This window comes from Xyrauchen texanus, chromosome 30, assembly GCF_025860055.1.
Source record: "Xyrauchen texanus isolate HMW12.3.18 chromosome 30, RBS_HiC_50CHRs, whole genome shotgun sequence".
NCBI lineage: Eukaryota > Metazoa > Chordata > Actinopteri > Cypriniformes > Catostomidae > Xyrauchen > Xyrauchen texanus.
In genome coordinates, this window is record NC_068305.1 from 19862046 (window position 1) to 19879480 (window position 17435).

Genomic DNA, 17435 nt, shown 5'->3' on the forward strand with positions numbered 1-17435 from the left:
TGTCCGTAGATGGCTGTATGTATTGTGGATGTCAGGAGCAGATCCGTAGTAAGTGTCAGTTGAAGTGTAGTGAGTTGCAGAGAACAAAGCACAGATGATTAGGAGTATTCCCGATAGGCAGGCAGTGACAAAGGATCCTCCACTGGCGATTTGTGGGTGGCAAGAACAGGCGTACAGCAAGCTGGAAGGTAACCACACTCCCGACATGTGGGCAGAGGCAGGCAACCAAACAGATACATGAGACAGCACCAACTCAACAAAGAGAGCAATTTTAGTTGCTTGACATCACACAATAATCTAGCAAAAACAGTGAGAACACACAGGGATTAAGTAGGTAGTCAATTAGTGTAGAACAGGTGTTGCTAGCATACTAATCAGTGGCATGATCATCATAATTGTCTCAAGCGTGCTGTCAATGAAACAGTTTTATGCAGCCCAAACAAAGCAGCATACTGTGGGCAAGGATTAAAGTAAATAAGGGGTAGTGTAAGGGGCAGTTCACCCAAAACTTAAATGATTATAATTTACTCACCCTCATGTTGTTCCATAATTGTAAAATGCTAACAAATTTTATGGACTGACAGTTCTGATACAATTTACTCTCATTGTATGGGGGAAAATACAATGAATGGTGACTAACATTCTGGCTAACATCTCCCTTTGTTTTCTACGGGAGAAAGAAATACAAATTTGGAACAACATTACAGTGAACAAATCCTGACAGAATATACATTTTTGGGTGAACAATTCCTTTAAGCAGTTGGCTGGTCTTTGAGTGTATGTGCATAAGTAAGTGTGTAAGCATGAGAAAGGGCATGCTCCCTTCTGCTATTATAAGCCAATATGGGCTGACTTTCTTGGGAGTCTTGGGAGGGGCACTGTTGCCAAAAGCCAGCTGCATCACTGCCAACATGGTGCAAAGACTTATATTGTAGTGGCCCTTTGGCATCGAAAGAAGGAGGCAGAGAAGTTCCCTGGGTGCCTTTGTTTATTCAGCTTTTATTGCAATTAACTTTACCGTTAAATAATGCTGTGACAGGGTGGAGGGCGGGGCCGGGTCATGATTCTACACACCTGGTGCCTTATCAGGTTAATCAAGCCTCCGAGAGGGATAAAGGCTGACTGCGGACGGACAGAGAGAGAGCGTTTACGGGCAGCTGTACGTCACATATGCATGTTTGTGTATTTTGATTTAGTTCTTTATTAAACTGTTATTTATATTGTCAAACTCGCCTCCTCCATTCCATTGAACTGCGTTACAAATGCTTTGGTTTGAATTCAATCATTTCCATGCATCACATTCCTCTGCAACAAGGTGATTCACCGTATATCACAACACCTCAGATAAACTCAAAGCAACGTAAAGCACTGTAAAAAGATTAAACAAATGTAAATACATATTCACAATGTGAAATTAAGCGTTCATAGCATAAGAAACATATGTTAATAGCAGGCCGGTAATCATAAACACGTGTGAGGTTAATTAAAAATAGTATGCCCAAAATAAGAAATCAAATAACTATGAAATTATCATGAAATAAAACACAAAACATAACATACCTTGCTCTGCTTTCCAAAGGGTTACTAAAACAAAAAATATTTACATCTTTAATGATATTTAGATCTCATTTTTGTGAGCTTGTGTAACACGAGTGAACTCTCTTCTGTGTCGCAAAAATTCCCTTACGTCCTTTACGCCCTCTAGTGGAGACGTAAAGCAAAAACGAATTAAAGGGGGTGGTCATTACACTGCCACCAATCATGTTATGATGAATGAACACAAGCAAATAGAATAAATTATACATGATTTCAAACTCTGATGTCAGCTCTTAAATTCTGATTTAAGTATATACTTTGGCAAATCACTTGTTAGAAAACTAATTGTCTGATACAAGTGTCACCTGTGCCAGTCAATCACTCACTATCAAGCAGGACCACTAACTTCTGAATTGGTCGATCAATGATTGTAGGCTTGGAATGCTCTTGCTTACACTTCTCACTCACTTGTTTGAACTTTCACTTGTCAAACTAAGCCATCACTCCGCTGAATGATTTCAACAACTCAACCCAACTGCCACTGTTTTTTTTTTGTTTTTTTGCAGCATGTCCTCTTTGATGATGACTATGTCATCAACTTTGAGATTGCAATGGGGCACATGCCACTTCTGCCCTGTAGAAATGTTCAGCAGATATTCTCTTTTCCAATGACTCCAGACCTGTTCAATCAATTCTTTCAAAAATTTGCCCAGCGGAGGAAGAGCAATCTTTGACTTCAACAGAACGAGATGGTTCGGTGTCAAAGGTTCCAGTGACTTGGGGTCATTGCTACCATCTACATTTAATGGACAACTGTTGACAATAGCCATCGCTTCATAGAACGAGGTTCTAAGAGAGGAATCATCAAGTCTGCCTGGACACTGAGAAAGCATAGCATTCAGCACATTTCGCACAGTCCTGATCTGGCATTCCCAGACACAACCAGTGTGACTTGCAGAGGGGGCATTAAAGATGAATTCACAGTGTTTTTCAATGAGGAAAACTTCCAGTGCCTTGACAGCACATTCCTTTAGAGCTTCTTCGAGCTAATTTCTAGCTCCCACAAAATTGGTGCCATGGTCACAGAACTGATATTGATAAACAGCATTGATAAATGGGTCTGTTGGCAGATCTTCATGCATTTCAAAGTGAACAGCTCAAAAAGAGAGGCAAGTGAAGATGAGTCCATACCTCTTGTACTCTTTCCGACCCTTCTTTATGACAAATTGGCTAAAGCAGTCCATCCCAGACTATGTAAAAGGGTCAGAGACTTCAACACGCTCTTTTCCTAACTCAGCCATTCGCTGTTCCTCTGTTGGCCATCTGCGCTTCCTGCATAGTACACATCAGTGTATCAATTTAGCAACTGCCACCGAGGACCCAAAATCAATTTGCTCTGAGATCCATTAGTGTTTGATACTTCCCTTGATGGCAAGCATTGGCATGATAGTGGGCCAAAATAAGTCTGGTGATGTGGCTGTATTTAGGAAAAATAACTGGGTGATTTAACTCTTCACTGAGGGGTGATTGCTTCACCTTGAATCATCTTTATCTCTTGGGAGAAAACTTGCTGTTGGAGGAGTTTAATCACAAACTCAGAAGCCCTTTCGTATTCATTCACAGTCACAACGTCATTGGGACATTCTTGTTTTAATGCCAGCCATTTTATTATTATCATAGCAATCACCTTAAGGAGTGTACTCCAAGAGGAAAAGCGACTGAATTGGCTAAGAAAATCCAGATTATCATTGCCTTTGTTTACAAGTGCTTGAGCTGATCTGACTTCAGGGTCACCCACAAGTAGGTTATTTGAAGGGTTATGTGTTGGACACACTTCTCATTCCCACAGGAATTTGGTTCCTGATATTCAGGTTGTTGAAGTTATGTCTGAGGCATAAAGACCTCTTGAGGCGTGATCAGCAGGATTTTAACATGTACTGACATAATAACACTGGCTTGTATATGTGAGTTCTCATATCAGCTGAACACGTTTTGCGACGAACACATGAAACCTTCTTGGTTTGTTGTTGACATATGCCAGTACAACCTGCGAATTGGTCCAGAAGAACTCTTGATCGAACTTCATCTCCAGCTCATCTAGCTCAACACAGCACTCATTTTGGCAGAAACTACAGATGCAGTAAGTTTAAATTGTGGAATACTTTTGAACTTTGTGGGTGCAACTCTAGCCCTGGCCATCACAAAACTGAAGTGTATTTCATCTTTGTCATTCTTGAACCTAAGAAAATGCACCATAACCTAGATTGCTTGCATCCGAGAAGTGACATTTAGGTGACTTTGTCACATAAAGACGGAGGGTGGTAACATCTTGGAATGCTGAAATCCTTCAGCTCCTGGAGACAACTCTTCCTCTCCTCCCACTGTGGAAATAGATCATCAGGAAGGGAATCATCCCATCCAATATTTCTGTGGCACAGCTCCTGTAAAATACATTATCCTTTCAGAAGGAAAGGGGCGATGAACCCAAGAAAGTCATACAATGAAGCAAGTCTTTTAGTTTGACATCAAAACTCAATGTATCATCTTTCGTTGGCCATTGAATGCCAAGAACATGTCCTGTAGCTTCAGGATTTAGGTTTAGTGGATTGGAGGTTATTGCACATTCTGAATAATCTACACAGTATAGGTGTTACGATCCCTGGTTGTCTGCCCCGTGTTTCTTGTGTCGCCCTCACGGACTTCAATCACCATGATTCCCGGCCCTCATCACTGTGTCATTGTGCTCACCTGATTGTCGTTTTGTCATCATCATGTCTGTGTATTGAAACCCCGCTGTTCCTCCATTCCCTTGTCGATCGTTGATGTTTTGCTCACGTTTGGATGTAGATGCCTTGCCTGTCTTGCCTTGTTAACCCAGTTCGTGTACCTCCGATGTTTTCATGTTTTAGTTTCAGTTTTCCCACCATGGATGTTTCATTTGTTCCTGTTTGTCTTGTTTTCACTGTTGTTCAATAAACCCGTGTGTAGATCCTCACTCCTCGTCTGCATCCTCCTGCTTAACGTTACAGAACGATCAACCAAATATGGATCTAGCGGTTCTCCAAGCGAACTGTCGACTTCTCAGCCTCATGCAAGAGGACAGTCCTGTGGAGGACCACATTCGCAATTTCCTCGAGCTGGCGAGTGTAGCGGACTTCCCGGTCTCTTCCCTGGTGGTTTTCTTCAGGGCTAACCTGAACAGTTCACTCAAGGAGCGGTTGCCACTGGCTACGCGTGGCTGGATGCTCCTTGAATTCGTGGAGGAGACTCTGCTGGCCTGCGGCTCGCCGTTCAATGTGGGCATCGTTGAGGAGGACCCTGCCTCTCCTCCCACAGTGGTGACCCCCCAGTCGTCCATGGTTCGTCCCTTCACGCCTGCCCCACGCCTGCCTTGGCGCTGCCAGCTTCGTCCGCCCGAAGGAGGAGGAGGAGAGGAAAGGCTTCCGCTCCCCAGTTCACGCCTGCCACGGTCAGCGAGCCAGAGCCTACACCAGCCACCGTCAGTGAGACAGTGCCTGCAGCCCCGACAGTCAGTGAGCCAGTGCCTGTAGCCTTGAACGTCAGTGAGCCAGTGCCTGAAGCCTTGAACGTCAGTGAGCCAGCGCCAGTAGCCTCGACCATCCCAGAGCCAGCGCCAGTAGCCTCGACTGTCCCAGAGCCTGTGCCAGTTGCCTCGACCGTCCCAGAGCCTGCGCCAGTAGCCTGGACGTTTTCATGTTTGGTTTCCTTTTCTCCCATCGTGGATATTTCCTTTGTTCCTGTCTTGTTTTCACTTTGTTCAATAAAAACCAGCATTTAGATCAGTACTCCTCGTCTGCCTCCTCCTACTTACGTTACAGAACAATCGACCATGATTGGGGAACAAACAGGGTTTAAATACACAGGGAGAGTGATGACAAAACGACAATCAGGTGAGCACAATGACACAGTGATGAGGGCCGGGAATCATGGTGATTGAAGTCTGTGAGGGCGACACGAGAAACACGGGGCAGACAACCAGGGATCGTAACATTAGGACTTCTTTCCCCATGCTTGAACAGTGCTTGGGCTTCAACAATTAGCTCTTTGGATTCCTGAATCGATGGAACAGAGATCAAGCCATCATCTATGTAGAAGTTCTTATGTAGAAGCTGATGGGTACTCAGACTTGTATTGTTCTGCCAAGTACTTGAGACCAAAATTGCCACATCCAGGAGATGAGGCAGCAAAGAAAAGGTGAACGGCCATTCTATACTCTTAAGGTTCTCTCTCCAAATCTCCATCCTCCCACCATAAGAACCTCAGGTAGTTTCTTTCATCAGGAGGAACACGGAACTGATGGAACATCTTTTCAATGTCAAATGTCACAGCAACAGCTTCTTTTCTGAACCAGCACAGTATTCCCACCAAGGAGTTGATCAAATCTGTGCCAGTGGGAAGAGTATCATTAAGAGAAATGTCACAGAATTTTGCAGAGCAATCGAACACCACCCTCAACTTGTCTGACTTTAGAGAGTGGTAGACACCATGATGTGGTATGTACCATGCTGTTTCTCCATCAGATGTTGTAGGGGTTGGCTCTGCATCTCCCTTGCAAAACATTTCTTCCATGAAAGCCTTATAATTGTCATAATACTGTTGGTTGGTCTTCAACCTCTTCTTTAGGTGGTGCAACCGTGCAGTGGCTAGCTTCTTATTATTAGGTAGTGAAAGGGACTACTGCTCTTGAAGGGGAGAGGCAGATGATAATCTCCCTCCTCATGATCTTTGGTGCTTCTCCAGCAAGAAGGAAAATCTTCTTGCTAGCTGGAATTAATTTGCGATCAATAAGTGCTGTGAAGGACATTTTCGAGTCAATGAACTTCAGAGGATCACCAGTGAAAGTCGTTGGTTCTGGGACAGGCAGTGGACTTATGCTTAAGGAGTTTACTAATGCTTGAGCTAATCTTGCAATCTCTTGAGTCGTCTGCACCTCTGGAGATGCTTGCTGAGGATGGAATGACTCTGCCTCACACCCAATGGACTGCATTTCCACCTCCATCCTCATAATCTTCAAGATTGCCCTCAAAATCGTTTTATGCCTTCACGTGAGCTGTGGTTACTTTGATCTCCTTATCTGCTTGTAGCATCTGCAGCTTTGTTCTCTCCTCATCAAGTCTTAGGCACATCTCTGTTTCATTTCTAATAGCATTCTTGCTTTGTTCAGCTTCCAGTCAGTCTCTATCTTGCGTAGTTTCGCTTGCTGATCATAGACTTTTTGCATAGCCTTTGCTTGCTCTACTTTGGCTGCAAGTTCTGCTTCTGCATCAGCTCGCTTACTGGAAGCCTTGGAGGAGGACTTTGAGGTCTCTGTACATTGGGATGACTCTGATATGACCATGTTTGTACCACCATAGATAGATTCATACTTGTCTTTGTTTAGTATTTGTCTCGCTCTCTCTTTCACAATTTCTTCTTTATGGATATCATCAAGGGTTTCCATTCTTTTACTCACCAAATCACAGATTTCTGTAGTCAGTGTGGTACAGGCATCCATTCTGTTAACAATATCTGGTGTTGTAGTATGATTGCGCATCAAAGGGGCATAACGCTGGCTAACTATATCTTGTCTGCATTGAATGTCTCTTTAGATTTGGTCAAGATCTTCACATTAGCAGAAGGTTTTCAATTTGGAGCTAGTTTCCTTAGCCGTCTGCTTCCAGGAGTCGTAAGCTTTATTAAAGGCTTTCTCATGCTTCTTTGCTTCCTGTTTATGCATCTCTAGGCCTTTCTCTGTAAGACTTCCTTTTCGTGAACTTGATTTGATCTGTTGTGTTCCTGGGGGAATGCCCGATTTCTCTACAGGGGCTGACATTTGACTAGCTTGCACTGCCATTTGCATAATTGTGTCTTCCATTTTCCGTCTGTCTTAAGGCTTAGGGAGCAGTGACCTACTCGTATCGGACATCTATATTTTAGACACTTAAATATTTAGCAAACAGAAATAAGGCAAATCTTATATGCAACAGCACCATAGAATTGACATTCAAACAATTTCCCTTTGCAATATTTATACTGCATAAATACAGTGAATAAAACCCAGCATTGACATTTATTGTAGTCTGTACCTTGCAAATCAAATGCACAAAGTCAATACTTTTAAACTTTGGTGATCAAATCTTGTATAACTTACCTTGAAACTTTCAAATCTCTTAATGCAAGATTCAAACATGTTTATAAAATGTCAAAAGTCTCTTTAATTATGAAAAATTAAATTTACAAATCCAGGGAAATTATGCTATATTTGTGGGCTTGATTCAATTATCTTTCCTCGTAGCTGAAGTTCAACTCTGCCTAGCAATAGTAGGTTAATTTGCTGTCACCTTCTGATCTTTCATGAGAGCGCGGCATTCCAAGTTGACTGTCTGATGTCACAATCCTCATGGGGAATCAGTCTCATATGGTGTGTTCTCATACAACGCGAAGAAAATTTTTGCCTTGCTTTGCTCGGACAAGTTTGACCGCTGGATTTTAAATGCGTGTTTAAACGCACAGAGTAATGCAAACCCGCAAGTATTCCCCCTTCACTTCTGGAAAAGGACAGGAGGATGGACTTCTATGCCTTGGTTCATAGTAAAGTAAGTGATGTCTCCAAGCGATGTCTTTACTTGTCCGGTCTCTGTACATGTATGACGTTGTGTCATACAATTCCAGGTGTCCACACACCGCTACAGCAATTTTGTATACATTTTTCGAGATTTCTTCTGCTACTACGTCAGTCCATCAGTCCATCATTGACATCAGGACAATCTCAATGCTGATGGGCTTTTGCGACAAAGAGCAGATTCATGCAGATTTTTCTCTCAAGTTGAAAAATTTCAACTTGCGCCATTCATGCCGCCCATTGACTTTGTATGTAATCGCACTGCTTGAAATGCTCGCTTCACGTTGAATGTGAACGCACCATTATTAATGTGATGAAAACAACAGCGTTGCGGTGAAAGCTTCAGATACAGCGTCGAGTCCCACTCAAGCGATGTAACAACAGCGATGCTGTAACAGCCTCATAAGAGATTGGCATCGAGTTTTACTGTAGAGGCCCTTTGGCATCGAAAGGAGGCAGAGAAGTTTCATACGGGTGCCTTTGTATATTTAGCTTTGCTTGCTATAAACTTTAAATAATGCTTTGGTTTGAATTCAATAATTTCCATGCATCACATTCCTCTGCAGCACTGTATTGAACACAGCGATTCGCCGTATCTCATATCACAGTACCTCAAATCACCATAAAACTACATAAACATAAAATATTTTTATCTTTAATGATATTTAGAGCTCCTATTTTTGAGCTCGTGTAACACTCGTTAACTCTCTTCTGTGTTGCAAAAATCCTTTACTCCCTCTAATGGAGATGTAAAGTAAAAACGAATTAAAGGGGGCGATATATATTCATATATTCTGTGCTAAAGCTTGCCTTTCACGAAGTAGGTGCAGTGAGAAAGTTCGGAATTAGTGCAAGCTCCAGAAATGGAAAAAAGCAATAAGTATATAAAATAGCTGCTAAGAGGATTTTATGTAAATGGGCTGAAATTGCTCATAACACATTTATTTGTTTAGATAAAGCAATTTTTCCCCCCAAAAAATATTATTTGTTGATATAACCTGATGTATTCAGATTGATTCAATGATTAATTGTAGCAGAATGCTCTGCTTTGAAGGAAAAAGCTATTGCACGCCAGATATCATGAAAATATGAGGATTTTCTTAAGACGCGAGAAAGCTTTTATAACAAGAGCCAACTGCTTGTCAAGTTGCATAATGTGTCTCCACAGTTACAGACAGAAGATGTACTCTATCTCTTCTGTTGGTCTCCATTTAAAAGCACATACTGCTAAAGCAGCTGTGTTCACCTCCTTCGGAAGAATTTAATATGTATCAGAGGGACAAGGCCTGCTTGCTATGTGTTTCCCCACCAACACCTAACAGAGTTGCTCCTTATTTTAAGTCTCAAAAACCCAGAAGAACTGAGCTGAAACAAAGTATTTCTAGCAAGTCAGTCCACTGGCGACCATCTTTGGAATGCACCCAGGAAACTACTTCCAGTCATGACAGTGCAGCTCCTAACTTCTTGAAATTGGGGAACACCAAAATCAGCAGTAAAATTTGACAATGCTGGTATCATAAATTGTGCTTCTTTACCTCAAATTACGCTAAAAAAAAATATTTTCCAGTCTTGTATAGATAATGCGCATGTGAGTTGTCAAGATGATTTACAGGCAATACCTGTATTTAAAAGGTAATTGTCTATTTTACCTGTATGGTGGGACTTTCAACATATGTTGACAGTTGAGCAGGGCCTTACCTAATGGGGTGAAAGGTGGTAATGATTCTAGGGGCCCACAGATCCAGAGGGCCCACAACAAATTTTAAACTCAATTTTTTCATACAAAAGGGGCCCAGACCAATATACAGTCAGGGGGATATTGCTACGGCCCTGCCGGTGGGCACTAGATTCCAATTTTTCCCATTCATTTTCATAGAAGTGGCCCATCTCTGTTAAATAGACTCTGGCTAAAGTCTCAAGTTCTAGAACAGGGAAAGTTCTGAAGTTGTTTTAATAAATCACATTATATTAGCACTTGTATTTTATTTGCAGTGACACTTTAGCATCATACATTGTATTGCGTGTATTTTAATGTTAGTACATAGTTAAAGACACCTAATATAAATTGGGACCAATATTATTATATATTTATACAAATTAGGGGAAATTTAACACATTCATATTTTTTGTTTAACACGTTAAAAAAATTATGCAATTAATGCAGTATTCGTTTATTTACTTCCTGAAAATTCACACAAGGAGAAAGGTGTCCCGAGTTGTTCCTGGCAGGCAACTCACCCTTACAGGCTCCGATTAGGGTTGGGGCATGGCTAGGGCATCTGCTACCTGCCAGGAACAAACCCAGGCACCTTTTTACAATAGATGAAAGTTCACTGATGTTTTTCCACACTTTCTGTGGCTAAAATTGGCATAAATACACGGTACACGCTCGACTCGACTGTACATCCTTACACAGAGCACTGTTATTCATTGCACTCTCTGCATGTCACAGGCAAAATAAACACAGAAGCTGATTTAGGGTGCTTTCACACTAGCACTTTTGGTGCATACCCGGGGTCGAATTACGTCAAAGTTCGGTTCGTTTGGATAATGTGAATGCACCCGGGTACACTTGAAATGGTGGTTTGGGGTACGGTTCAAGTGAACTGCTGCTGATGTGAACACAATCAGACAAAATCGCAGAAGTGAATAGCTTGTGATAACTGTTACGATTCTCTGTTGTTTAGCCTCTGTCATCTGTTTCCACCTGGACTACACTTCCCATGATTCCTTGCCCTGATGGCTACCAGCTGTTCCCCATTGTTTTCACCTGTCTTCTATTAACTCATTTATCCTCATGTATATAATGCCCTTTTGTCTATTTTGTCAGTTGTTAATGTTTCAAACCTGTTAATGCTCCGGATCCAGTCCTGATTGTTTACTTTTGTTTTACTTCCTGGTTTCCTGTCTTGCCCTGTTTCCGGGGTTTATCCTGCCTTGTATCCTGTTTTTGATTGTTATTAAAGAAGCTGCGTTTAAATCGTGCTCCGGTGACCTCCTTCATTGCAACAGTACATCCGACCAAACAAAATGGATCTAGCGGCTCCCTTTATTCAGCTAAAGCCAAGCAAATTTACCCATCAAAGAATAATCACTTCTGTTTTGCATCCTGGCCAAATGCATCTGATTCTACGCTGAAATCCATGTATCAGATTGGACTTATTTCTCACCAGTGGAGGGAGTTGCCGGCAACCGGAGATTACACGTGGGTGGAATATGTTGCACTGGTATTAGAAACATTCGCTTCAGCGGATCCTCCTCAATCAATCCCAATCCCGGTTTCCAAGTCAGCCATGCCTGAATCCGCTCCATGCCATGTTCCAGTCAAGTCTGAGTCTATTCCACGTCATTTCCCAGTCAAGATTGAGTCTGCTCCACGCTATGTTCCAGTCAAGTCTGAGTCTACTCCACACCATTTCCCAGTCAAGTCTGATTTGGTTCTACGCCATGTCATAACCATGTCTTCCGCGACTCCCTGCTTGAAGCCCTTCTCGGCCCTTGACTCCAAGTTTAATTATCCACCACTGATGTCAATGCGTAGGATCACAGGACATTTGTCAGTACTCCTGCCTGCCACGGCCAATGAGCCAATGACCACTCCTGCCACGGCCAACGAGTCAACGCCCATGCCTGCCACTGCCAACGCCCATACCTGCCACAGTCAACAAGCCTGCCAAAGCCAATGAGCCAACACTCACTTCTTTCACGACCAACGAGTCAACGGCCATGCCTGCCACGGGCAATGAGCTGGAAGCTTCGTCCATCCCAGAGCCAGCGTTGCCAGCCACGCCCATCCCAGAGACTGTGTTGTCAGTCTCGCCCGTCCCAGAGACGGGGATGTCAGCCTCGCATCTCCCAGAGCCTGTGTTGCCAAATTTGGCCTCCCGGAGGAGGAGAAAGCCTTCTGTTCCCAAGTCTCTGCCCATGTTCACAACCTCAGAGGTTGTCTATGTGTCCCTGCCCGTGTGCACAACCACAGAGGTAGTTTCCAAGTCTCTGCCCATGTTCACAACTGCAGAGGTTGTCTTCAAGTCTTTGCCCTTGTACACAACCATGGAGGTCGTTCCCGAGTCTCTGTTCAAGACAAATACAAGTGTTGATGTTGATGACGTAATCGGGCTGCAGGTCGGACCCAAATAATATGATGTGAACATAGACCAGCGTGGGCAGCGGGAGGGGGAGGAAACAAACTTGGGTTTGGTCCAAGAAATCGAACCAAGTGTGAAAGCACCCTTACTGTATGGAGAATGAAGTCTTCACCCGCAAGTGGTGAACCAGGCATACAAGAGATACGGGCAAGCTTCTTTATCTCTTCTGTCAGTTGTTGGGCCATGAGCTGAGCCTCCCCCAACAAAAGTGGCATTGGGCGTCTATTGCCAGACCATGGGGACCCATCTTGGCCAGGGTGATCTGAGGTGGGGGTCCCATGGTCACTGCTGGAGTACAATGCGGCAGCAAACTTGGGACACCTGCTGGTCCTCCACCCGGGCTTGTAGGAGTGCCTCAAAATGTTGCTCCTGTTCTGCTCGAAGATCCAGTTGGGCCTGGTGTTGAGTCTGGTGGATGCCAGCGAGGGTCTTGATGATGTCCACCAAAGGTGAGGATCCTGGGTTTCAGCACCATTGTAATGCGGTTCAGGAATGAGGTAGCGGGAGATGGTGATTCCAACTCAAGAATGTCGCTCTTTTATTCACAATAATAAACACGTTCGCTTAAAGCGCAACAGTGAAGCTTCAATTCACACACTGAAAATGTTGCAACACGCAGCATCCAACATATGAGCAGTTTCTCATCTGGGCTCTCTCACTCCAATCCCCAATCCCTCCTCACTAAAAAAACAAGACAGGTGTTAAGCACAGGTGGAAATCATTCACCACTCATCTCCACCGCTTCACTCTTCATAGCACGTCACTCGGCCATGCCTCCACAGTATACTGTATATCTAAGGTCACAAAACTAAGTATTACTAATGTAAGTTTTTCACCCATTTAAATAACTTTTTATCTTCACTAGTTAATTTGAAATGGTCCTGAAGTGTGACAAATGAATTTGTGAAGTATAAAATATTCAATTTCTCTCATTAATGAGATCACTTTAACTGCATGCACAAAAATAAAACAATTGGAAAATTGTTGTTTATAATAGTTTTAGATAGATTTAGTATGCCAAACAACTTTTCATTAAAGCAACATTCTGTATGTGTTGCTCCACTCCAGCAGGTAGCTTATTTATTGGTCTTGAGTTAATGATGGATAGACATGATAGACCTTCTACACTCTATATGTTGCCACTGTGTACTTGTTAAAATGTGTTAATTAAAGAGCTGCACACCCTCCAGGGCACCAGCATGGATCAAATAGAGCCTTACATGCAAAGGATAAAACAAATACAAGACGTCTTTTTCACAGTAGGCTTCTTTTTCTTGTTTCTTCGATTTTCAAGCTCTTTTACCAATCTTATCCATTGGAGTTTTCAATATGTTTAGTTTTTGTAATGCAGTATCTAATGTAAACTTCAGGGTTTTTGTCCATTTTCTTTGTTGCATGTTATTTGTCATTGCCCCTTCTTGCTTTTCCCAATATAACCACCAAACACATCAGTTAGTGATTAAAGTTTGCTCTTGTTCTAGATAGCATAGTACCATTATTATTGATTAAGCTCTGCCTATCACAAGACAGACATTTCCTATGGAAAAATCAAGATTTAAAACAACAAATGGCTAACTGGTTTAGATTTTTAATGATAATTGCACTGTAATTGTGTAGCTACATTAAATTACAATAAATAACTGAACTCTGTCAAGTTACAGAATTAAATGGTTTATGAAAAAGGTTGACTACTAAAACAGGATTGATGTTGACTGCAAACATGCAAAGCAGTTGTGGCTGGAGAAAATATTCCCTTCTGGATCCACTTAGGTTTTCCCAATGTCCAGAGCAAACAGCTCCTAGAATCAAAACTGGACAACACAAAGTCTCTCTGAAAATGATTGGTAAAACTTGTGGGTACATACTGCACATACTGTTCCAAAAGTCATGTTTCTCTTGCACCATGCACTTAGTGTTTGGAAACATCTTTGTCTTGAGTAATCACTTGTGTGAGAGGTTACAGATAAGAGGGGTTGTGAGAGACACTCACACACCCTTGAGGAGACAGGGTGATGTAGTCTATATGTGTGTGCGTGTGGGATTGGCAGGTGGTCTGCTTCCTGTCAGTTCTCAGGCTGAGCTGAGAATGGCAGGCTCATTTTTCCTGTTTCTTTGACAACTCCCCCCATATTTCCAAGCCCTTTTCTGATTAAAATGCTCACATAGTTGGGACTGGTTCTTCTCATTATCAACAACATGCACCTTATCTCCAATAATGATTTTAGCTTTCTCACTTTTGTGTTTGGCTATGGCCATGACAGTGTCTAATTGGCACTAACAAAGTGTTTCTGCAGAATTCAGTATACTGCCCTCCTTTTATCAATGGTTTGATGCAGGCTGAAGGGCTCAACTTGGTTGTACGATTAAAAGCCAGCAGACCGTTTAATGGTTTACAGCCCAAGGCCCTTTCCATGATTGAGGAGGGGCTGATTGCTGATGGGCCCAATGTCTAGGAGACAGAAAAATCTATGGGAAAAGAGGTGCACAACAAAGGCACTGGTCTACTCACCAACTGCTGAGTACCCAGGAGACATGGCATGGCCCACTTTAGAGCCCTTGACTTTCCAGGAAAGTTGACATTGCCAGTCGATCCATGACCTGGAAAGCTTACTAATGGGCTGAACTGAGCAGTTTGACATAGGGCCAAACACTAGGTCTACATTGGCATAATGGTAATACACTATATACTGTAGCTAATCAGTTTGACTGAAAATGTTGCACTTGTATATGTTTTGATGCTAGTGAAACTTTGTAATATGGCACTATTGTACCACTGTCTCCTTAAGATGATTTGCTTATGTTTTCCTCTTTTGTAAGTCGCTTTGGATAAAAGAGTCTGCCAAATGAATAACTGTAAATTCACACATAATCGGTTATTGTGTTTTAATATTAGGTCTACCAATAAATAGCACCATTTGTTGAGTCTCGCATGCATTCAACAGGAAATTATAATATTCACAGGTATAGTAACTTGCTTATTTTATGTAGCCTATTTTTTTGCATAATAGCTTTCTATGTTACAGCCATTGATTCTGAAGTGAGAAACACAAGTCCTATGCCATAGCCAAAGTAATTTTCAAGGCAAGTCAGTCCAGTCAGCGGCCATCTTTGGAATTTTCTATGTAAACAAGCGGCTCCTATCTACTTGAATGGGGAAAGACCAAAAACTCAAAAATGGTTGGTCAAGATTACGATCAAAGAACATTTTCAAAATCAGCAGTAAAATCTGAAAACAATAGTTTCATAAATTGGGCTTCTTTAGCTCAGATCAAACTAAAAAAATAATTTTTCAGGTTGGTTCAGCTAACGCGTATGTACGTTCTCGAGTTGACTGATTCCCTACCTTTAGGGAAGGACTTCCTTTTCTATATTCATTTGTTTGGCCCATTGTACAAAAGTGCCTCTGTTTGTTCAGGAACAACCTGAGGCCCCTTTCTCCCATCACGATTCAGCAGGCGCTGGGCGTTCTAATTTCTCCTATTCATTTTAATAGCAGTGGTCCATCTCTGCTAAACTGTCTCTGGTGTAACACAGCCCAAAACGATGATTATCCTTAATAACAGATTCCCAGTGCATATTATGTTGTTACCTAATTAACAAATTATTAATTTCCAAAAAGCTCAAATTAATAGTTAGTTCTGCATATTGGTTAGTGGAAACTTTAAAAACAATCTGTATCGTCATGAAACAGTATCACAGAGTCATAAAAAAAACAATTTTGGTAATTCTATATGGTAAAATGTGAAATGTAGAAAATCAGATTAGAACTAGATTGAAAAGTTTGTGGACAAACTTTAGGTTGGCTTGATAAAGCCTAGTCTGAAATGTATACAGGCAGGCAGGCAGACAGCCAGGAAGACAGACAGATAGATAGATAGATAGATAGATAGATAGATAGATAGATAGATAGATAGATAGATAGATAGATAGATAGATAGATAGATAGATAGATAGATAGGCATGGTGTTGCCAGTACATTTTAGCATGTTGCTAACATATTGCTAGCATTTGTTAGCTCTTGTGTTAAGCATATTTATTGTTAGCATGTTTTAGCAATTAGCTAGGTGTTGTTAGCATGTTTTAGCACTTAGCTAAGTGTTGTTAGCATGTTACTACTGTGTTGTTAGCATTTTTTAGCACTAAGCTAAGTGTTGTTAGCATGATGCTAGGGATTTCAAGCATGTAATTAGGTGTTTCTAGTTAGTTTTGCTAGTCTGTCTATCATAGTTTGTGTGCATGTAGCTTGAAAGCTTTTCAAGTAGGCCTAAGCATTGCCAAAAAATCTTGAATGGGAGTCAATATAAAATCAGGCCTGTTTGGAAGTCTGCTATAAGAAAAACTTAATTCCGATCAGTTAGAAAAGATACAGCAACCTGAGTTAGAAGAGCCTAAAGGTCTGTCCAAAGATTGGTGGCTGTAGCTTGAAAGCTCTAGGAGGAGTAGCCTTGAGAATTTTGTTTCTCAGAAAAACAGAGGTGATTTCTCAGGGCCAGCAAAGCTTTCTCTGCTGGCGTAACATGCCTAATAAATAAATAAATACATATCTTTTCATTTGCCTATGTATTTTCAATCGCTTTCAACTCCTAATTAATCTACAAACGAATAGCAAAAAACAAAAAAATGTATCCAATCAGAATTTATTCCTCGATGCTTACAAGCAAAGTGTGACAACTGTTTCACAAATCACATGCCCAAAGCATGAGCTCCACCCCATCATGCCTTCAGAATTTACACAGAATCCCTCAACAGTGCAAATGAATGAGCATCTAAATTCAGATTGTCAGATTCATCAGCCAATCAGATTGATTTATTTGTTCTTGTGGGTGTGGTCTTTAGGATATGTCCCAGTCAAGGCCTTCTAGCTGGCCATGAGTGACGCAATCACACTTTAAGTGATGTACGTAATTTGAAAGTAAAGAGCACGAGATCTTGCTGACGAGTCAGCTGTCAACACTGCGGTTATTTCCGTTGAGAAAGAGATCCTTATGGATTTAAAAACCCAAGATGTTCTGCATGATCGTGCGATTGATTTATTAAACAAGAAAGGAGGGCTGATTTTCACTTCAAGCAAATTGGTATGTGCTTTTTGCATTGTTATAGCAATACCAGGAGTTTTCTAAGTGTAAATT